We start from the raw sequence: 23,091 nt of genomic DNA on the forward strand, positions 1-23,091 counted from the left end.
CTTGTATATCTACCAATAGTTACCACATTTGAAATTAGAACAGAAAATGTTTGAATATTTCTTTATTCATTTAAAATTATAAAAACTAACACATTACATATTGACATACAAAACATTTTTATGAAAAAACAGTTTCCAAAAGAACAAAAGCAGCAAAATCTTAAGAAGAGGAACATAGTTTGGCATTTTTACAAATCTCTTTAATGACTGACTTAATGGAAAACAACTGGATTCTCATATCTGCTTCAGCTTTCAATCTGTTGTAATAGATTGTTCTGGTTGATGCATATGAAGAAAGCCCAGCCTCACAAAGAGGTGCTGCTGGGAAAGGGAAAACTATGTATTTTATTTTATTTTTTTAAGAGTATATATTTTTAATAACCTTCAGATAATTGTAGATATTCTTCTTTAATATATAACTGAAACTCAACAAGTGTTTTATTTTTCCTAAAAGCTTTTTGCAATGTGACATCTAAAACTGTATCAGCGAACTTTTTGTACACTATTACTTTAAAATCCATTGGTCTGTTCTGCCCATTAAATGGACCTTTACACAAGTGTGATTTTGTAACACCATGTCCTTGTCATCTGGAAAATACAGATTCACTGAGTTCCGAATGTTGTTTATAATATACTATCAAAAGCATTACATTCATTATTATGAGCACTGATCTCATCAGAAAGTCTTTAAATATTAGGAAGCAATTGGGCTCATAGCAGCAGAAACAAGCTTTCTGAAATTCCAATTTCACTTGAAAGTTCAAATTGTATCACTGGCAATTGTGTTAGTTGCTTTCCTTGAAGTGGCAAGCTGAATTTGTTCATTTAGTAGGAAAATTGGTAGTTTGTCAATTATTCTTTTCTAGTGGTCCATGAAAAAAAGTGGCTAGTTCAGCTAGCAACTCAAATAATTGCAGAAGGACTTGTCCTTGAGGGAACCCTCTAACTCCAAAATGCAGCACAACTGCTTTCCACATACATCCTGTCTTAAAAAGAAGTGTACTTGGGTTGAGATTTACCTTGCTTCATCAAGTACATTCTTAGGTGAATAAGATTTTTTAAAAATTGCATGGCAATAAAGAATACAATGGTACAACTGCAGCTTGGGGCCTCAGCCTAAATTGTGCTAAAGCAGCATCAGTTTTACCACCATTGACCCTGCACCATCAGTGCAAACATCAACATGCAAAAAAGGCAATGACCACTTATGATCATTATGAAAACTGCTTTGATCTCACAGAACCCCTGGGAAGGTCTCAAGGACACCCCTGGGGTTCTGTAGACCACACTTTGACAACCACTGCTTTCAAGTACATTTCTAGAAAGAAAACGTAAGAACCACATATGAATTAATGTGAATTCCAGATCAATCCCACTATAAAATATTAACTATAAATGCATTTAAAAGCAACTTTTACTTGGTTTACCAATTGCCAACGGTAAATATAACCAATAATGCAGAAGCCTGCATATATCTTGCAACAAAAATTTTGGTTTTTACATATTAACACCCATATTTTAATTCTTCCCTGACAGCTACTAAATTACTTACATTGTGAAATATCATCTGTTCTGATCAAATAAGATACTACAACTGCCAAAGATGCAGAAGTCTAGTAATGTACAATTGACTGTAGGCTAAAACACCTTAACCTTGTTTCATAGTTCCAAGAGAAACTTTGATAAGTCTCTATGAACTTTTTTACACAATTAGTATTGTGATCTTACTGCATTCATTCATACACTATTTTAAAAATAATCATTGGGCACACACTGCACATACATACAACTAAACATATGCTACAAGGGAGGAGAATGTAACCCTACCCTTAAGATGTGTACGAGGAAGTACACTTGGGATCTACTGCTTAGCCATGGCTAAAACAGCATTAGGGGAACACAGACTGAGCATAGGGGTCAGAGGTGCAGGTCTACCGGTTGGGAGTCTTAAAAAGTCCATGGCACAGAACAAACTAGCAGAGGTCTGCTCTCAATTAACTAAGGAGACCTGCAGGATGAAGTGAGGTCCTGGGGATGGAGTGGGGTTCATAAAAGAATTTCAGAGGAAATTCAAGTAGATGATATCTTTAGTAACACTGAATTAATATTCACTTTTTTATGTGTAGTTTTGAAAAAGAATGTCATTGCTCTCAGACATGAGTGCTCAAGCATTTAGGGATAAAATAAGGTGATCTCTCCAACTTACTTTCAAATGCAGGAAAAAACCCACACAAATGTTAACCCTTTGTGAATCTAGATGAAGGCTATACACCTGCATATTCATTGTGCTCTTCTAGCAAATTTTCTCTAGATTAAAGTTAGGAGGAGGTAGCACAAAATCACTGATTTAGTAAAACATGCTCAAGCTAGATCAAGCAGAGCTTGGAGAGCTTCACGTTGGCAAACACTGTCCCACATCATGGTGGTGCATGTTGTTAACGGGGAGAAACTGGATGTGGGGTACACAAGAACAAGTTGTACAATCTCTGCTATTATCTGTATATCTCAAATTATTACAAAATAAAAGGTTTTAAAATAAGTCTTTAGAAAAAAACAAAACTCTCCAAACCGCTTTGCATGTCACCAGCCACCATCATCACATCTCTCCTGTGCCAAACTCCTAGAACATGTTCTAGAGCCCAAGCCCATCCACAAACACTGTCTCTTCCCACTCCCTTCTGAACCCCAAACAAAAAATCTGGTTTCCAAAGAGACCAGACAAGAGCCCTATAAACAATTCCTGACTGCCTTTTAGCATCAGCATTTTTTTTCCCCACCTTGGTCTTTTTTTAAAAAAATTCTTTATTGATTAAGGTATTACATATGTGTCTTCATCTACACCCCCCCCTCATGCCTCCAACCCCCTGTTGTCTGTGTCCATTGGTTAGGCTTATATGCATGCATACAAGTCCTTTGGTTGATCTCTCCCCCTTCCACCCTCCCTCTCCTACCTTCCCTCTAAGGTTTGACAGTCTGATTGATACTTCTGTCTCTGGATCTGCTTTTATTCATCAGTTTATGTTGTTCATTATATTCCACAAATGAGTGAGATCATGTGATATTTATCTTTCTCTGACTGGCTTATTTCACTTAGCATAATGCTCTCCAGTTCCATCCATGCTGTTGCAAATGGTAAGAATTTCTTCTTTTTTTACCGCAGCATAGTATTCCATTGTGTAGATGTACCACAGTTTTTTAATCCACTCATCTGCTGATGGGCACTTAGGCTGTTTCCAAATCTTAGCTATGGTGAGTTGTGCTGCTATGAACGTAGGGGTGGATATATCCTTCCTAGTTGGTGTTTCTAGCTTCTTGGGATACATTCCTAGAAGTGGAATCACTGGGTCAAATGGGAGTTTCATTTTTAGTTTTTTGAGGAAACTCCACACTGTTCTCCATAGTGGCTGCACCAGTCTGCATTCCCACCAGCAGTGCACGAGGGTTCCTTTTTCTCCGCATCCTCGCCAACACTTGTCGTTTGTTGATTTGTTGATGATAGCCATTCTGACTGGTGTGAGATGGTACCAAATTGTCGTTTTGATTTGCATCTCTTGGATAATTAGTGACTTTGAGCATGTTTTCATGTGTCTCTTGGCCTTCCTTCTGTCTTCTTTAGAAAAGTTTCTATTTAGGTCCGTTGCCCATTTTTTGATTGGATTGTTTATCTTCAATTTGTTAAGTTGTATGAGTTCCCTGTAAATGTTGGAGATTAAACACTTATCGGTGATAACATTGGCAAATATATTCTCCCATATAGTGGGCTTTATTGTTGTTTTGTTGATGGTTTCCTATGCTGTGCAAAAGCTTTTTATTTTGATGTAGTCCCATTTGTTTCTTTTCTCTTTAGCTTCCATTGCCCTAGGAGCAGTATCAGTGAAGAAATTCCTCCGGCATATGTCTAAGATTTTGCTGCCTATGAATTCCTCTAGTATTTTTATGGTTTCCTGTCTTTATGTTTAAGTCCTTTATCCATTTTGAGTTTATTTTTGTGTATGGTGTTAAGTTGGTGGTCTAGTTTCTTCACTCAGGCCATCCATCCATGTCTCCTCCCTCTCCTGGGCCTTGCTCCAGGGTCCCCCTGAGACCTCTGTCCTCCTCTGAGAGCTGTCCCTTGCAGAGCATGTCCACCCGCCTTGGCTCCATGTCAGTGGGCCACCCCAATTGCAGTGCAGTGACTAACCAACAGGCTGCAGGTGCCGGTGCGGCCCCTTCCGGGCTTTCAGGAAACAGAGCAGCACAATGGAAGGCACTGTCTCCCAGAGGGTGCTGGCAGGCACTTTGATTACAGAACTGACAACCAGCTCTCCCAAAATTGTGCCACCTTAAACTCTCGCCAACGCCTTTCCCTAGTCCAGTATTTCAAACCACCCTAATGCCCATAAGACAACAATGAAATATATTCCATTATTTTAAAAGATGAACTCTTCTAATGTCCCTATTAGCTCCTTTCCCCCAAGAATATTGATCAAGGAGATACCAACCCCTCTGAGAAAGAACCGTGCACTTTTTTTTAACTCTCTCTGCTCTGTTACCCTTAAGTATCCAACCATCACAAGACCCTATCCTATAATTTCTTCACGCTTATTGATTCCAACCTGACTTTCTCTTCCTCTCTCCCACTGCACCTGGTCTGCTAAGTGCCTCATTATCCATGAACTGGCCTCCTGCCCAGTCTCTGCCTCCAGTCTGATGTGTAGGCACCATTTTTCTGGGACACACTCTAAAGCTAAGTCCACTGATCTGGCAGAATGAGTGTCTCTTTGTCCCTCCCAGAGTTACACATGCTGAGGCAGGAAGCCAATCCTCTCTCATCCTATCTAAAAAAGAGGGAATGTGCTAATTGACCATCACTCTGTCACAAAAATGGCTACACCCACAGTTGAGGGCAAGTTCCCTTAAGGAGCCTTAACGAGCAATCAGCAGGGACCTGAGGCTACGCCCTCCCCCGCCCCCAGTGGGGCTTGACAGGGGACCTCAGGCTGCGCCCCCCCACCTGGCAGGGCTTGACAGGGACCTCCGGCCTCGCCCCCTGTCCTGGCACCAGGCTAGGGGGACCTCAGGCCACACACACCTGCCTGGCAGGGCTTGACAGGGGACCTCAGGCCGCGCCCCCCACCTGGCAGGGCTTGATGGGGGACCTCCAGGTGCACTTCCCGTCCTGGTGCTGGGCTAGGGGACCTCAGGCTGCTCCCCCCGCCCCCCAGCACCAGGCTGGGGGACCTCAGGCCACGCCCCCCACCTCGTGAGGCTTGACAGGGGACTTCAGGCCGTGCCCCCCACCCCAGCACCAGGCCGGGGGACCTCAGACCGCACCCACCACCTGGTGGAGTTTGACAGGGGACCTCAGGCCACGCCCCACACCCCAGCACTGGGCCAGGGAACCTGAGGCTGGGCCCCCTGCCTGGCTGGACTTGATAGGGGACCTTAGGCCATGCCACCCACCAAGCGGGGCTTGACGAGGGAGCTCAAGGTGCACCCCCAGTGCTGGGTCAGGGGAACTCAGGCCACACCCCCGCCCAGTGGGGCTTGACAGGGCACCTGAGGCTGTGCCCCCCTGCCGGTGGGGCTTGACAGGGGACCTAAGGCTGCATCTCCCCTCCCAGTGCTGGGCCGGGGGACCTGAGGCTGCGGCCCCCCCCCCCTGCCTGGCGGGGCTTGATGGGGGACCTCAGGCCATGCCCCCCACCCAGAGGGGCTTGACAGGGGATCTCAGGCCATTTCCCCCCATCCTGGCATCGTACCAGGGGACCTGAGGCTACGCCCCCTGCCCAGCAGGGCTTGACAAGGGTGGGACTGGCCAGGTTTGGATCTAGCCCAATGGGGGGTCCGGCTGGGTCTGGGTCTCACGCAATTTTGAGGCACATGTGGGTGGGTGGGGACTTGACTCTGGGTCCTGTGGTGAGCCCCAATCTCTGACAGGAGGAAGGTTTTCATATACATTTTACTAATTTTCTTTCATCTCTGACACTTCTATTATAGAGAAAGGGCAAATAGCAATATTAAATTATTTCCTCTAATTAATCCCCTTTTAATGTGCATGAATTTTGTGCACCGGGCCACTAGTCCATCCTATAAATGCCTGAGTGGTTTTTCTGGGGGGCTCATCCGCTCAGGGCCCAGCTCAGCACCTTCTATGGCCTTCCTCTGCTGACGGCATCACGTCTAAACTCCTCCATCCAGGTTTCAAGCCTTTCCTAGTCTGGCTACCTCCTGCCTGCCTATATATAATCTCATTTTATTCACTCAACCAACAAATGCATTCTAAGCCAATGGTTGGCAAACCATGACCCCACGGGCCAAATTTGGCCCTCTACCTGTTTTTGTACAACCCATGGGCCAAATAAAAAGAAAAGCAATATTTTGAAACATCTAATTATATGAAATTCAAATTTCAGTGTCCACAAGTAAAATTTTATTGGAATACAGTCATGCCCAGCTGTCTGCATACTGTCTACAGCTGCTTTGGGGCTGTAATGGCTCCTCTAGTGGCTGAAAGTCTCACTTTAATGTAAAAACAATTGCTCTATGCCAGTGATGGCGAACCTATGACACACGTGTCAGCACTGACACGCGTAGCCATTTCTGATGACACGCGGCCGCATGCCGAGGATGAAACATTTGCTGCTCCTGAGGATGAAACATTTGCGACTAGAGTCTTGGAGTTAGTTTTTTCCTCAAAGTGACCCACTACCCGAGTTATGCTCAGTTTTTTGGCGAAGTTTGACACACCAAGCTCAAAAGGTTGCCCATCACTGCTCTATGCCTTGGATCATCACTAACACAAGCACCACGCTGGGCACACAGGAGTCATCCACAAATACTTTAATGAAGAAAGTAATGATCTTCAGGTTCAAATGCAAATACAGATAATCCTGAAACTCATGCCTTAATGCCCTGACAGCTCTTTCAATCCCTCTGCTGCAAGGACAATAGGAATCTTGATTCTAATTATCTTCTAATTTAAAAAAATCAAGAGAAGCCCAACTGGTGTGGCTCAGTGGTTAAGCATCAACCTCTGAACTAGGAGGTTCAGGGCACATGCCCAAGTTGCAGGCTCCATCCCCAGTGTGGGGCATGCAGGAGGCAGCTGATCAATGATTCTCTCATCACTGATGTTTCTCTCTCTCTCTCCCTCTCCCTTCCTCTATGAAATAAATTTTTTTTTTAATTTTTTTAAGTCAAGAGAAAACATTAAATACAGTGGTGGGCATGGATGGGAATGTAGGTTTATAGTTTAGAGTACATGAAACAGTTTATTCTTGTATTATTATTTATTCATTATTGTATTATATATTTGTATTACAACTGTAAGCTACTTTTGCCCACCCTTTTATTTGGAGACCACAGTTGATGTTGTCTCCTACACTTCCACTGCATTTATACCTCTATTTTTTACCATTAAAATGAAAAACATTTAGAGATGTGAAAATGAATTAGATGACATAAGTCAATGTTTGTACCTCTACTGAAAAAAGTTATGTTTCAGAGAGATAGTATATTGATTTTGATATTTATATTCTTAAATTCAACTATAGCTCACTTTATAATCAGATACTGAATTAGAGGTAAAATTTTAAAGTCATTTAACCACTGACATATGTTCTTTACTTTAAGCCTCACCCAAGGACATGTTGAGAGAGAGAGAGAGAGAGAGAGAGACATTGATTGGTTGCCTTCTGTACATGCCCTGGACCAGGGATCATACAGGCAACTTTTTGGTGCAAAGGACAAATGCTCAACCAAGTCACTCCAGCTGTTCTTATAAGAAATATTGGCCCTAAGACAGTACGAATTCATACTCAACATTGCAAACTGTCTAAAATCATCTAATACAGTGGTCGGCAAACCGCGGCTCACGAGCCACATGCGGCTCTTTGGCCCCTTGAGTGTGGCTCTTCCACAAAATGCCACGTGTGGGCGCACACGTACAGTGCAATTGAAACTTCTTGGCCCATGCGCAGAAGTCGGTTTTCGGCTCTCAAAAGAAATTTCAATCGTTGTACCGTTGATATTTGGCTCTGTTGACTAATGAGTTTGCCAACCACTGATCTAATAGAATTTAAAATTATCACTGAATATCAAATAATACACCAAAATTACAACACCATATAGTAATAACAATCTACACTAATAAAAGAGAAACATGCAAATTGACCATCACTCCGCTACACCCACCAGCCAATCAGGAGCAAGTATGCAAATTAACCCAACAAAGATGGCGGCGGCCACGGAGCTGAAGCAAGCAGGAGGCTTGGGTTGCCCCCGGTGATGGAGGAAGCCAACCTTCCCACCTGCCCTGGCTGGCCCTGGCCTCCACTCAAGGCTACAAAGTTTCAATTACAGAAGATAAATAAATCCCAGATACCTCCTTCCAGCCGGCCCTGGCCTCTGCTCAAGGAGGCACTGAAAAAAAAAGAAAAAAAGGAGGGGCTTGGAGCTTGGGTCGCCAGGGGTTGTGGCCAGCCTGCAAACAGCCTTCAGCCCCTCACCCAGGCTGGCCAGGCACCCCAGCAGGACCCCCCACCCTGAAGGGGCTCTGGCCAGCCTGCAAACAGCCATCAGCCCCTCACCCAGGCTGGCCACACCCCCTTGGCCCAATCCCTTAAACGGGCAGTTGAACATCCCTCGAAGGGTCCCAGATTGGAGAGTGTGCAAGCTGGGCTGAAGGACAACCCCCCACCCCCCGTGCACGAATTTCATGCACCAGGCCTCTAGTCCTACCTAATAAAATGGTAATATGTAAATTACCATCACTCCGCTACGCCCACGATTAGGCCAGAGGGAGGCGCAGGGGGCGGGACTCGGGGTGACCGGGGTAGCCGATTGGGCCGACAGGATGCTGCTCAGCATCTGCGCCATGGCTGTGCTGCGGAACAGAAGAGGCCTCTAGGGCAGCGAGCTCACATCCCGCCGTGGACCATCAAAAGCATGGGAGCTGGGTGCCTGTCTGCTCCGACACTAGGCCTTTCAGAAGCCTCCGCCGCGCCGGAGGCTTCTGAAAGGCCTGGTGCACCAGCGGACAGGCACCCAGCTTCACCGCGATCAAAAGCCAAAGCGTGTAGGAGACCCTACACATGCATGATTCAATCATGCACTGGGCCTCTAGTTTACAATAAAAAAGTACAAAAGAAAAGTCACTTCCCTGGAGAGAACAGGAGGGTGTCTTAACCCTAAAGACTATCAAGGACATCTGCTGGGACAGGGGCTGTGTGATTCCACACCCTCAGAGTGTGGGTCTACATGTGGTACTGGCAGGTTCCTCACAGAAGTGCAGTTATCGTAGGTTCTTGCACTTGTTAACAAGTGTATACTTTACAATCACAGCCAAGCTTTTAATTAGCAACTTGTACTAATTTACAATACCTCTAAGCTCCTGTCTAATTTTAAATATCTAAAATTATATGATGTAAGTTTATCACAGACAAAATTCAGACTATATGCAAACCTCTATCAATTAAATCAGCACCATTTGAGGTTAACAAGCATAAAAAGATATAGGACCTGACAGGTAAAGTTGATGGTAACAATAATTATAGGACCTACCATTTATTGAATCCTAAACACTATATTAAACATTATCTCATTTAATCTTCCCAACCTTTGATGTAGGTGCGTTCCCAATTCACAGAAATAGGCCCATCCCTAAGTGCTCCCCTTATCTGAAACATACACCATGAATATTAGGGGAACGTGAGACCAGAGAGCAGTAAAGAAGTGGAATGGGGAGGAAACAGAGCACACTCCCACAGTAACACATTCTGTGTCTTTAAGCCCACATGTTAGCCATCACCATGTGTTCTCGTTTCCTTTCCCTGGAGCTTGGGTCTGTGCATCCATCCATCTCTCAGCTCCCTCTAAAAACTGAAATCCTTTTTATCACCCATCTGTTCGTCCAGTTTATTGCCTCATACTGCAAAGCTTGGGGAGGGAGGTGGTCACCAGTTCAGGGTTAAATGTCCTAATCTCCTTTGTCCACCTCACAATTTTACAGAAACCAAACCAAACAACTAGATTATGCCAAAATGTTAAGGAAATTTATAATCCTAACCAGCAACATAAGAACAAAAGAAAATTAACTCCCAACCTGAGCAGTCATTAGAATAACAAAGTTAACAATGGCAGGTGGCAGATGTAGATGCAGGGACCATTCCAGAGGTTTTTGACCCACACAACAGATGTCAGACAAGTGCAACCCCTCAGAGACAGAGTGGATAACCAAGGAGTACTAGTTAACATGATCTAAAGCAGCAAATGGACAAAAGCATGGGGAGGCCCACTAAGGTCATGTGGCAGACACTGGCTGACCACACACAGCCCTGGCAGACACATCCACCACAGTATCATCATGGGGGCCAAATATTCTTAGGGAAAAATATATTCATCAAAGTTCATAAAGGAGTCCCCTTTTCTTTCAGTATAAAGGACATTATTGAGATAATTAGTAAAATCTGAATTAGTTCTGTTGCTTAGATAGTAGAGCTGCATCAATGATAAATTCTTAATTTTAATAATTGCACTGTGGTTATATAACATGTCCTCGTTTTTAAGAAAGACACTTGCCCTAGCCAGTTTGCTTCAGTTGGCCTGTGCACTGAAGGGTCCCAGGTTCGATTCCAGTCAAGGGCACATGCCCCGGTTGCTGGCTCGGTCCCCAGTAGGGGGCGTGCAAGAGGCAGCCAATCGATATTCTCTCTCATCATTGATGTTTCTATCTCTCCCTCTCTGAAATCAATAAAAATATATTTTTAAATGTATTTAAAAGTAAAGAGATATGTCAAACTTTAGAAAAAAATATACACACACACATACACAGTTATAGAAACAGTAAAGCAAATATAGAATATTAACTTCTGAGAATCTAGGAAACTATATAATTCTTTGGACAATTCTTACAACTTCTAAGCCTGAAAAAAAAAAAATTCCTATAAAGATGTTGAGGCTTTTTCTCCAAAAAGGGAGGTAGTGAGAATGGATAGAAGCATTTTCATTTGAAGGTGACTTTGCAAATGCTAATCATACTTCTAAGAGGCTACCACTGACAATTTCTTTCCAAGTAGATTTTCTCAAAATAAACTAAAAGATTCTGACCTACACTCTCAGAGATTGTTCAGTGGATCCCTCCAGATTGCCCCCAAACTCTCCAAGTCAGCAGTGAAGAGCATGGATGCTAGAGGAGACTAAGAGAGTAATGCCTAAAATGACACTTTACACACTGCTTGGCACCAGCTGAAGTATGCTTTACTATCATCATACTGTTATTGAACTTCGAACCATGATTTCTTTCTCCAACTTGCATAAGAACTTTTAGTCTAGAGCTTGGGAATTCACAAACTACAGCCCAAGGGCCAAATCTAGCCTGGTGTCAGTTTTTGTTGGTAGGTTTTATGGAAAAACAGCCATCCCCATTTAGGTTCCACCCTCCAAGGGCAAACAGTTGAGCAGCTGTGAGAGAGATCCCAAAACCAAAAATATTTATCTGACCCTTAAACAGAAAATGTTGACCTCTGCCCTAGTGTTTAATGATGTCCACAGCATCTACAGAATCTTGAAACTGCCTCTTGAGACTGAGGGATAAAGAAATTAAAGACAATTATTGAAGAATAGTAATCTTGACCTCCTTAGAGGTGCCTCCGCTATTACAGGATTGTTCAGTTACCTACAGGCCTGGATTGGCTCTTGCTGATCCACCTCCTGTTAGCTATAAAGAGCAATTTCTGATTCAGATTATAGTGGATTCATAGACATCCCAATAAGGCAAAGCAGCCTTACTGTCTCTTGAATGATCGTGGGAGAATCCATGAAGCAAGCTGAACTGAATTTTTTATTAACAGCTATGTGTGGAGGGAACCCCTAGCAGTATGTATTTGCTTTCATCTTATTGTATGCCCTTGAGCTTCCTTTCTCCTCCCTAACATAGTATGATTGCATTTTATACAAATACAAATTATACAAATTTAAATTACACAAATTTAAAATAACAATAAATATTTAAGTCCTCACTTTGCAAAAATAGTGAAATCCTACAAATATTAAAATGTGTAATTTCAATTAATTGAAAACTGTGCTTGCCCCAGACAGCTGCAACTTTTAGATGGTTAACAGAACACCAGTCTTTTTTATGTCAGTCAGTCTAAACACGTGCGTGGTGAACTACTTGGCATCTTCAGAGAAGTGTTCTGGGCATAAAAGCCTAACACTGTACTTTGCTCCCAAGGCCCATCCCCAACTCCCACTGATGAGAGTATCCATAAGGCGGGCTTGGCAACAGCAGGTCCCAACCTGGCTACCCACCTACCAACGGAATTGCAGGGCTGCACTTCATGGGGACAGCAGGAACCGCAGCTTTAGTTCTTCCCTGCTCCATATAGTAAGTTTAAGATGCCTGTGTCCCTGGCCATATTCAAGGACATGCAGTCACACCAATAAGGAAATGCCAGCAGCACACATACCATGTTTTCACTGCCAGTTTATCCAAACCCATTTCTAATTCAAAAAGGTTAACCTTTGCTTCAAGTTATTTGATGATTTTCCACCTTAAGGAAAAAGGAAAAATCACTGGAGACTACAAGCAGCACCTTTTGAAGCACACAATGTAAATCTCTATTACTGAAAGGTTTGTCAGTACCATCGCAAAGGCCACAGGCTGACTGGTTCAATGCAGGCCCAGGTTTCCTGACAGCGCTCTGGTCAGAATGAAGGGGAAAATAAGACATAGGGGAGCAGGGTGCCCTAGTAATCTGAATCTGCGCCAGTAACTTGCCTTCTAAGGCACACTCTTGCTAGCCGATAATTAACTCCATTGATGCCTGTCCTGTCTTGCAGAACCTCTTTCACAGAATACTTCCATTTTACAGAGGCCACAAACCATACACATCCCCTGGAGGGGGTTATCAGCACTGGTGCCAGGCCAGGCCTTTGGGTGTGGTCTCATGTTCCCCATCCCAACACAGGGGGCTTTTCGCAAAGCCCAGGAAAGGTCCGGAAGCCTGCCATATTCGGGGGACAAAGAAACCAAAGGGAATAAAGGGAAAGCTTCCTCCACAGTCACTCACTCAGGATTTGAAAACAGGCTCCCCTGAGTCACTGTACTAATACATCTGAAAATAAATGGGTTTTCCTGACTCTCTGAGTACTCCCTGTGTATTTTTCAGTCACCTGATAAATTCTGTAACAATAGCCAGGCCTCTACCCCCACCTGGGTACTCTGCCCAACTTTCACTTTTGGTGCCTTATTTGTGCTCAACTATTTAAAATGCTAATATAAAAACAAATTAGGACAAGGTAATGGTAGTCAATTTCCCCACATTCAATTCCACTTATCAGCTTTTTCAGGGATTTAACTAAAAAAACTATTCGTATCTCTTCACCTTCTCTGGCCTTTTAGACAGATTTTATTCTTCCATGCTCAGACCTTGCAAGAAATCCCACCTTGTGTGTTACCTGTATGGGGCACCTCATCATTCACACCACCACCATCCCACCCTCTCCAATGTGAGGCTTCTTAAAGAGACAAAGTAAACTTTACTGTCACCCCATCATGGATGTGGAAAATGTAGAGAAGTTAATTCAAAATAGGAACCCATTTCATGATTTTACAGCATTTGGGGCAAACTACCTGCTGTGGTTTAAGAAGTAAATGGTTCTATCATATTTTAATTCAAGAATATCCAAGGTTTCAAGCAATGGGAGGCTCTGGGTGCTGATGCCAAGCTCCACTTCCACTGAAGAGACTTACTTTGGAGCACTATGGTGTGGATGCCCAACCTCACCACTGCAATGGGGAGTGAGAAGGGGTCAAGAGCATTCCTTCTGCTCCTTGACTTTAGGACTGAGGACAGGCACCCTCTCTTCCATGGAGATAGGCTGAGCACAGGACAGAGCCAAAGGCAAGGCAGAGGGCATACATGAGATGAGTAGCTGAGGCTCTCGTTTTTAAGTGGTTTCACATCCTGCACAAAAGTGGGAAACCTAGAAGTTAAGTATTTTTAAAACTATTTGCAAAGGCAGAGATGACTGCTAAGATTCTTGTTCTGTGATTTGCTAAATGAGCTCCAAAACTGTCCATGAACAAGAAAAAAAGTATAGCTTTTTAAGAGCAAACTGCAACCATGTGATCCCACTCAATATTTGCTCTCAAAATCCTAAAACTCCTCACATCCCCAAAAATGAATATTTCAGAATGGTTCAGAGTACTTCTGACCAACAATTCATTATGTGATTTTGTTTTTATGTGAAATCAGAGAACACAATAACCATCTTTATTTACCTCTGGTATAGGGAGGGCTTTTAAAGCTTTTATCGGAGACATTCTCATTGAGACCCTTAATGTGTATTTCCCCCCCAGAAGTCTTCTCTTCAAAATGAGAAAATGTTTATTGTACATGGGCATTTTAAAGGCAGTCTTGCACCGTCATGTAACATATGAATTGTATAGCTAATGTTTTCAGGATACATATAGTACAGATGAAGATAAGGAAAGCTAAGGAGAATGAGCTATAACAGATGTTATCAATAAACCATTAATGAAAAATCATCCAGAACCTGTGCCTAGCACACCTAAATGACCAACACACAAAACAAGGTTTGTGGTCATTATTTCTTATTTCCTTGACGACCATCTAACACAGGAAGTATTTCTTCAACATCAAAGTGAATATGCAACCCTGGCAACTTTTTAAATGCAAAGAGAGTCTTTCCGTCTTTCAAGACTGGACACTTCTATTCATGGCCACATTCCACCTAGAGTATAGATTAACTAGAAACAACCTAAATGACCAACAATAAAAAAACTGCTAAGCAAGTTATGATACATCCACTCAAAGAAATGGGTTAGATTATCATGAGAAGTATGGAAACAGGGAAAATAACTCATGTTTTTAAGTAAAAGTCACTGAAAATGTTATATACATATATAGACAAATCATGTTTAAAAAAATGTCTTTTACAGATAAAAACTGGAAAAATATTCTCAGATATATAACATTAATGTAGTAGGATTAAAGGGTTTTTTTCAGAATTTTGTTTTACATTGATGTGTTGTTTTACAATAATAAAAGGAAAATGTTTGTAAAAAGTCTAAGTTTTAAGATAAACTGCTTTATCCTGAAAATCAACCTAAAAAAAAGCAAATGCATTGAACTCAAAATAGTGTATCAGAAAAAGATCCCCAAACTACTATGTGGTGAGGGAAATACAAAAAAAAAAAAAAAAGAAAAACAGGAAAAGCTTATTAAATTTATAATTTTTGCCCAGCCAGTGTTGCTCAGTGGTTGAGTGTCAATCTATGAACGAGAGATCACAGTTCAATTTCTGGTTGGGACACATGCCCAGGTTTCGGGCTCAGTCCCCAGTAAGATGCATGCAGGAGGCAGCTGATCAATGATTCTCTCATCACTGATGTTTCTATCTTTCTCTCCCTTCTCCCTCCCTCTCTCCGAAATCAGTAAAACATACTATTTTAAAAAGAAAAAAGTTTGTAATTTTTTCCAATTATATCAAAACCTGAAGTTTATTTCCTGAATATTATTCGTAATCAACTTTAAACCACAACAGAAAAGAAAGGAGTATGGGTATGCTAGAAACCATACCTATTTGCCTTTTATGCATTTTCTGACAGTCTTTGTAAGATTTTATTTCAGCTGATACTAACAATTACACCAAGTAGGTGATGCCCCAAGAATTCAGGGCATAAAAATTAGTTTTCTCAAAAATCTCTGGAACTGCCTTTTCTTAATAAAATAAAACAAACAAACAAACAAAATAAAAATAAAGCCTTTTATTGGATTTGTCACAATAATGCTTCTGTTTTAGGAGAGAAATATCAGTTCACAAAATTGGGGCTACTATTAGCCCAATTGAGTTGTTTTACATTAACTTCTGGGGAAAACCAATATGTCATAAATCACTTCTCCACAATACAGCTTATTAAATAAGTAACTTAGAACCTCAGAATATTCAGTAAGTGATTGACTGCTAAGTTCAATAGATTTGGAAAATATATTCACAGCATTTCTTTGGTTCTCTACATTGTCATTGTGGCAGTAACTTTGACATTACTATGTCCATGTAATAAAGTATATACATATAAGCTGTCTGCTTCCCAAGAGATTTGAGCCTCAGTTTCCAAATCTGTAGCAATCTCATTGTTTCTGTGCCGACCACATGCCATAATAAAAGTGCTTAATTCAGGTGCGCTTACCTCACATAGTTATTGCAAACAAATGAATTTTTGCATAGGTAGAGAATTAGGACAGTGCCTGGCATATATTCAGGGTTCACTACCCATTTGCTATTATTATATTTTCTCCTGCGCATCAAGATTTGGATAAACTGCAGCAAAAGAGGCTTCATTTTCTTTAGACAACTTTAGCCATCATGAAACTGCCAGTACTGAGACACAGACCACCTTCCCACTGGCACAGCTGAAGGTAATTAGCATTATTTCTTCCTCTGTTACTTTAAAAGGGGCGAGGAAACATTCGCAAATATTAGTATAAAATTTTACTTTAAAGTGGTGATGATCAATGGAGTTTTTTTAAACCATGATAGATATTTTTTGGTTGCCAAAGTGATGGAGAAGGGGTGCCACTGGCAACTGTAAGGGGAGGGGGCGCTGTATATCCTGTAATGCTTGGGTTAATCCTTCACAACAAAGAATTGTCCGGCATCTCTTGTGACTTTCAAATGCCCAGAAGACATATCATGTAAATGAAAAAACTATAATCATCACACATAGAATCTTACTATATTTTAAATGTAAACACAAATACTTTTGTTTTGTTCTAACATTGTTCCTTTTCCAAATTATAAAACTAGAGGCCCAGTGCATGAAATTCATGCACAGATAGGGTCCCTAGGCCTGGCCAGTGATCAGGACCAATCAAGACCAATTAGGTTCCCCACCTTCCCACCTCCTCCTTCCCTTGCTCCCTCAGCACCCACTGCCACGGGTTGCCCACCATGTTCCGAGCCGCCCCCTGGTGGTCAGCGCACGTCATAGTGAGCAGTCGAACTCCCAGTCTCCTGGTTGAGCTCCCAAGGGGACACTGCATATTAGCCTTTTGTGTGTGTGTGTGTGTGTGTGTGTGTGTGTGTGTGTGTATGTGTGTGTATTAGAGGCCTTGTGTACGAATTTGTGCACCAGTGGGGTCCCTTGGCCTGGCCTGTGGGATCGGGCCAAAACCGGCCCTCCAACATTCCCCGAGGGGTCTGACTGCGAGAGGGCACAGGTCAGACCAAGGGACCCCACCAGTGCACAATCGGGGCCGGGGAGGGATGCAGGAGGTTGGCCAGCTGGCAAGGGACTGCGGGAGGGCTCCAGGGCGAGTCTGGCCCATCTTGCTCAGTCCCACTCGGCTGGACCCCAGCAGCAAGCTAACCTACCAGTCAGAGCGTCTGTCCCCTGCTGGTCAGTGCACATCATAGTGACTGGTGGACTGGTCGACTATCTGCCCCCGGTAGTCAGTGCACGTCAGAGCAAGTGGTTGAGTGGCCTTAGCATATCATTAGCATATTACACTTTGATTGGCTGGACGGACCAGACACTTAGCATATTTGGCTTTTATTATATAGGAAAAAGATTAGACTCCTTGTAAAATATTGAAACATTACAGAAATTGTAGAAAATATTATTTAGGAAAAGTAAGTCTGCCATATTGTCACCTGTTATGGACTGAATTGTGTCATTCTCCCCCCCCCCCCCCCAAATTCGTATTGAAACCTTAGTCCCAGTACCTCAGAATGTAACTGTATTTGGACACAGGGCCTTTAAAGATATGGTTAAGTTAAAATGAGCCATTAAGGTGGGCCCTAACCCAACCTGACTGGTATCCTTATAAAAAAAGAAAATTTTGACAAACAAAGGGACATCAGACAAATATGTACAGAGGAAAGACGATGGGAGGATACAACGTGGCCATCTATCTGCAAACCAGAGAGAGAGGCTGGAGAAGGAACCAAACCTGCTGACATCTTGATATAAGATTTCTAGTCTCCAGAACCATGAGAAAATAAATGTTAAGGAAAAAAAAAAAAACTGGACATTTCTGAAAAGCACCTGGCAGTATTTTGGCAAATGTACTTCATGAATTTTCTCATGAATAGACTGAGGGTATGCATTTCGTCTCAGGGGATCATACCTGATATTATTATGTATTATTAGTGGTGATGTTAAAGCGGTATCTGCTGGGATTTTTCACTTTGATGCTACTAATTTTCCCTTTGCAATTTACAAATATCTTGGGACAGATACTTTGGGGCTATGTAATACCACAGATTGGAGATTTAAGAAGACGGAACAACTGAATAAATTGTGGGATCCTGGATTAGATCCTGAAACAGAAAAAGGATATTAGTGGAAAATTGATGAAGTTCAGTAAGGTCTATAATTTAGTTAATATACTGTGCCGATATGTTAATTTTCTGGTTTTCCTAAGGATATTTGATTAGTAAGGTGTCAGCATTAGGGGAAGTAGGTGAAGGGAGCAGGGAAGCTCTCCAAACAATTTTTGCAATTCTTTTGTAAAGTTACTTCAAAATTAAGTTTATAAAACTGCAGATTCTGATTCCATATGTCTGGGCAGGGCCTGGGAATATGCATTTCCCTAAAATGCCTAGTGTGGTGATGTTGCTGGCCTGTGGACCATTTCACTAGCAAGGCCTTGGCAAACACAGCAGATGCATTTCACTGTGTGCAACTTTCAAAGGACACTAGACTACAATGCATCACAATTAGACTTTGAGTTCAGTAATCACTGCTTAACTAGAGGCATTCCTTAAACTTTGAAGTGCTAAAAGGCTCTCTTAGAACACTGATAGTGAAAGCTGACTAAAGAATCTGAAATCACAATCTTTGCTACAAGACCCATCTATGGTTGACCTTTCCCAGCTGAGCCTGGCACCCACTTCAAGGCTGCAAAGCCAGGAGAATCTCCACAGGGAACGAACACCATCCACCCACACTTGTAATATGGAAACAGCCATGGGGATCATGACTGGCCCCGTGTCTCACTGACGATGGGCATCATCACCTAGACCACTGGGAGGCAGGAGAGAGAAGGAGCACAATGATGAGGAGAACAGGTTCTGGAATTCCTGCTCATAGTAAGGAACTGGCTGTTACACATGTGATCGCTGCTCATCCCATTAAAATAAATTTAACAGCATATAATAAACCCACAAGAAAGAAAATAAGAAGGCAGACAAGAGATTTTACTAATTTCTGGCAGACTAAGAGAATCTAATGATGACAAAGGAAACAGCAAGCTGGAGCATACAAGAGTGGGTACAACCAAAGGAGGGCTCTAAGCCCACATGCAGCATGCTGGGACCCAAAACCCAGGACTCTCAGCAGAACCTGAAGTCTGCGCCTGCACACAGAAGACAGTCCTGGTACAGAAGAGCTGTACAAGAGGCCCTCTAGACCAGCGGTCCCCAAACGGTGGTCCATGAACCACTGGTGGTCCGTGAGGTCTGATAGGTTGGCAACTGCTGATTTAAGGAAACCTTTGGAGCAGCGGTTGCCAACCGGTGGTCTGTGGACCACTGGTGGTCTGTGAGGTCCGAAAGGTTGGCGACCGTTGCTCTACACCAAGTGGGACACCCCCAAACAAAGGGGTCTTCCTTTCCCTGAAAGGCCCAGATAAAATATCTCAGCCACCTGGCATTCCAGGTCCAAGCACAAGCTCCCAATCACCCAAAGGGAAACCCACATTTTCAAAACCAGCCCCACAGACTCAGGTCTACTAGCTTGCTCTTGCTTTACACAACAATTACCAATAATTGAGTACTTGCCATATGCAGCAGGAAGCCAGTATTTTTTAAAAGACAACAGCGACATTAAATGAAAGAAATTAGAAAACAAAAAAAGAAACAATCCTTATTTGTATCCTCAGTGTCAAGAAGATAATGCACTAAAAAACAATAAGCTACTATGAAAAAGGAATAGAACAAATATACTCTTGGAAATTAACATTTCAATAACGGAAATACAAAATCTTTATATATAAAAGCCTAAGCGACTGTTCAACCAGTAGCTATAATGTGCAGTGACCACCAGGGGGCAGACGCTCAACGCACAGACATGGAAACATGGAGCAGACTGATGAATCTCAGAGAGAAAGGGGGAGAGGAGGGCGGGAAGAGATTAACCAATTATCTTATATGCATACTAGAGGCCCGGTGCATGGATTCTTGCACCGCTGGGGTCCCTCAGCCTGGCCTGCAGGGATCAGGCTGAAACCAGAAGTCCAACATCCGCCAAGGGGTCCCAGATTACAAGACGGCGCAATCCATGCACTGGGCCTCTAGTTTAAAATAGGATTGGAAGATAAATTGAAGCCTTCTCTCAGATATAGGAATAAAATGACACAGGAAGAAGATAAAGATAGATTCAGGAGGTCAAGATGTCCATTAACAATCTAACAAGAACTTGGAAAAGAGAAAAGAGCAGAAGAAATTCTCAAATAAATGAAACAAGAGACTTTCCCAGAGCTGAAGGACAAGCCCCCAGGATCAAAGAGCACATACTCTGGCACGCTGGAAATGTCCTAAAACCAAAGAGGATCCTAAAAAGTTAGCAAAAGGAATAAGGCTACTTGGCCAAAGGTTCTCATTGAAATGAAAAAAGCCAAGATTAAAATATGGAGTCCAGAACAAATCCAGATGTATAATAAAGGAAAATATCAGGATGATACCTGTACTGGCATAGAGTAGTCAATCCAGGTTAGAAAAAGAGGACAGAGGGCTGGAGAGGAGGGGGAAGGTTGAAGAGATTTGACACTATATTGAGAATTTAAAACAATGTAAGGAGTCAATGGAAGTAGAAAACGCAAAGAAGGAGAAAGGCCATTATAAACAATACAAAAAACAAACAGCTGTATTAGAAGGGGAATGCATTACTTGGCTGTGAAACAAACAGTATTTACACAGTTATGAACAATTAGAGTTAACTGAAACAGTGAATTAAGTGGATAGAAAAAATGGGATATATGAAGAGCTAAATCATGCTATCATACGTCAAAAATGTGTAAAATTAATATCAGCTTATTATTTAGAGCTATTAAGAACTTCTTGAAGAGACAACAAAAAGATATAAGGTGGGGGACTGAAAGGTGGGACAGGGGACTGTTGCTTTTCACTGTAAGTTTTTCATTGTGTACATTTCTTTAAAATATTAAATATATGTATGTTTAATTTTTTAAGAACATTCAAACCTTGGCTCTGTGTGTCTGGGGCAAGTCACTTAACCTCTGTGGACCTGTCACCCACCTCATCCATAAAACAGGACAGTCTCTACCTCATTGGATCGCTGTGATGAGAAACACTGGAGATGATTAGCAGTCCCTGCCACAGAACATTAATGGCAGCTGTGTGTGTGTGTTTTTAAGCCAATGATAGAATACATGACAGCAACATATTATTTTAACTGCAAGACAAAAGGGAAATGGAGCTAAACATATAGAATTTTACAGGCAGTTCTCAAGTTTTTTTACCACTGGATATCTGTACCCAGGGTTGTCCTAAAACCTGAATGTTAAAGTATCCAATCATCTATTTTCTAATGTACCGTTTCCCTCACTGAAGACCACTCAACTATCCCGTTATTTTTCTGTTTCCCAAACTTCCAGTTACAACTCTACCCTCTCATTAACTGGTTTAGTTTCGTGCTAGTTTTACCAACGCAGTCAGGTCTCAGAGGACATTCCTTGGCGGGCATTTGGGAAGAACAGGTAACTCCAAATCACCTGTTCCACCTCCAGACTCTAAACTGGGCTCTCCCTGGTCGGGATAGGCAAGCTCTCCATCCTTGGAAGTCACTCTTTGTTGACAGTTCTTCGGGGAATATTTATTTCTCCAACATCAAGACAATCCCTACCATCTAGACAAATCAGTCCTCTATTAAGGCAATGTATCCAATTCGCTCACACAGTGGAGATGGAATGCACAGGCACGGGAGTGGGAGGGTGGGAGTGGGATGGGGGGCGGGGGGGGAAGTCTTCAAAGCAAAAAACTAAGGTCACATTTCAAAAGGATTAAACCACAGAAATAGAAAGAAAAAAAAAAAGTATGGGGGGGGGGGGGAAAAAACACACACACCCTGAAATCCTCATTCATCAAGGTCGGGAGAACTGGTTCGGATCCTCTCCGAAGTCTAAAGCTGCCTACTCCTTAAAAGGCACCTGATGCCCCTACTTGCCTTGGTGAGACCATAGGCAAACTGAGCGAATGCTGTTTGCGGCCCTGGCTCTCGGGGCTCCGTTTCACTTTGGTTAACTCAGGATGCCAACCGAGGGGGAAGCTGGACTGGCAGGAACTGCCAGACCGAGGGGTCTTGTGGGTGTTTGCAGTTTCCCATTTCCCAGAGAAGTGAGGCCGGCCTGCCCCCGCCCACAGCTGCGAGCCGTCCGTCTGCAGGGCAGCCCTCGGGACGCCGGGGAGCACCTCTCGCAGGGCTGCTCCCCAAGTTTCAATGCAGCTGGCGCGGCCCCCCGGCCCGGGCCAGTCACCCGGACCGTCCTACCTAGACACCGCACGGCAGGGGGCCGGGGGCGGGAGGAGTGCAAGTGCAAAAGAAAACTAACGAAAAGAACGGAACCGTCTTCTCTGGAAAGAAAACGAGCCTGCGCTCGGCCCTGTTACCCAGCTCCCCAGGATCGGAATGCTGGGGAGATGGCGCCAGGCGCCCGAGAGGACGCGGGGGTCAGGGGGCCTCAGAAACCGGGGAACTGACAGGATTGAGGGGGGCGCCCGGAGGAAGGGAGCGGCGGGGTTAAGGGGGTGCCCGCAGGCCTGAGGGGGGTAGAGGTGCCCGGGGGCGTCCGGAGGGACTGACTAGGCTGAGCGGAACGCGGGGGTAGGAGGGGTGCCCGCAGGGCTAAGGGGAGAGGCGGGGCCCGAGGGCGCTGAAGGGGCTACCGGACGGAGGCAGCGGGCCGTTGGCGGGCCGAGCAGGGCGTCCGGGTGGGGGCGGAGGGCGCGGGCGCCGCGGCCGGAGGAGGGCGAAGGGAGGAGGGAGGAGGGGAGATCTCGCTCTCGCTCTCGCCCCGCGGGAAGGGGGAGGTGGAGACGCGACCGGCTGCGGGAGCTGCAATT

At 43.5% G+C, this 23,091-nt stretch overlaps 1 protein-coding gene across 3 annotated transcripts in view; it reads right to left on the reverse strand.

The window, feature by feature from the left end:
* The window catches only part of BANP (BTG3 associated nuclear protein), a 121,033-nt gene that overhangs the window by 97,879 nt on the left and 63 nt on the right, over window positions 1–23,091 (reverse strand). The window lies entirely within an intron of this gene.

Source organism: Eptesicus fuscus, chromosome 21, assembly GCF_027574615.1.
Source record: "Eptesicus fuscus isolate TK198812 chromosome 21, DD_ASM_mEF_20220401, whole genome shotgun sequence".
Classification (NCBI taxonomy): domain Eukaryota; kingdom Metazoa; phylum Chordata; class Mammalia; order Chiroptera; family Vespertilionidae; genus Eptesicus; species Eptesicus fuscus.